The sequence below is a fragment of the Cornus florida genome, unplaced genomic scaffold (assembly GCF_030987335.1).
Source record: "Cornus florida cultivar Cherokee Brave unplaced genomic scaffold, ASM3098733v1 CherokeeBrave_3.0.0_Hap2_Chr05, whole genome shotgun sequence".
NCBI lineage: Eukaryota > Viridiplantae > Streptophyta > Magnoliopsida > Cornales > Cornaceae > Cornus > Cornus florida.
Window position 1 is genome coordinate 51,423,275 of NW_026775575.1, and position 1,158 is coordinate 51,424,432.

At 39.0% G+C, this 1,158-nt stretch overlaps 1 pseudogene; it reads left to right on the forward strand.

Moving 5' to 3' along the window:
- Positions 1-730: 730 nt before the first annotated feature.
- LOC132310708 (small nucleolar RNA R71) lies at positions 731-829 on the forward strand (annotated as a pseudogene).
- Positions 830-1,158: the final 329 nt, after the last annotated feature.

Here is a 1,158-nt window from a genome sequence, read left to right on the forward strand (position 1 = left end):
CTCTAAAGTGCCCAAAGCATTTAAAACTTTTTCTTCAAAGGCGGGACTTCTAGTTTACCTAGGGAATAAGATTGGTTGGGAAAATGAGAATTAGCAAATTGATTCCCTTGTGATTGATAAGGTCTATAACCTTGGGATCCTTGGTTTTGAAGTGGAGGTGGAATGTACTTTTCTTGAAAACCGCCTTGGGAAGGGTTTGAGCGCTCTCCTTGGTTTTTCTAAGAAAAATTCGGATGATTCCTCCAACTTGGATTATAGTGAGTACCATAAGGATTGTTCCCTTGGTTCACCAAAGCTGCATTGACTTGTTCATTAGGTTCATTTTGCACCTGTCCGTGAGAACAATGAGAAGTAGAATGAAGAACACTAGAACAAGTCATAAATTTTCATTTGATGCAAGATGAGGATGGTTAGGGAAGGAAGATACTTGGTTCGCTGAGTTTTGGTTAATCAAAAATTGATCAAACCTTTGAGATAAAGACTTCATTTCGGCGGCTATTTCATTTGAATGGTCGACTTGATGTAAGCCAACATTCTTCCTACCTTGTGAATTTCTACCATTCTTGGATGATAGTGTTCTATGCAAAGAATTTTCACTCATGCTCTCATAAAGACGCCACACGTCATCCTCATGCCTATCAATGTATGAGCCACCCATGGAGGCATCAAACATACCCTTATAGTTGTCCGGTAAGCTCTCAAAGAAATATTGACCTAATTGCCATTTGGCATGTCATGATGTGGACACTTACTAAGCAATTCATTGAAGCATTCCCATGCCTCATGAAACGTTTCTCCATCCCCATGTGAAAATTCTCGAATTGAGGTTCTCATGGCATTGGTCTTTGAAACCGGATAGTACTTCTTCAAGAACTCTTGTTGCATTTCTGCCCAATAAAGGATTGAAAATGGTCTAAGATTATTAAACCAATACTTTGCCTTGTCTTTTAAGGTGAATGGAAAAAGTTTGAGTCTTAAAACCTCTTCTGGCATGTCCGTATATTTTACGGTGGAACATACTTCAAGAAACTCATCCAAATGCTTGTAAGGTTCTTCACTTGGAAGTCCATGATAGTTAGGAAGCATTTGAATGGTTTGTAGCCTAATTGCACAATGATGTGCTCTAAATGGAGGCAATTGGATGCATGTAGGTGCATT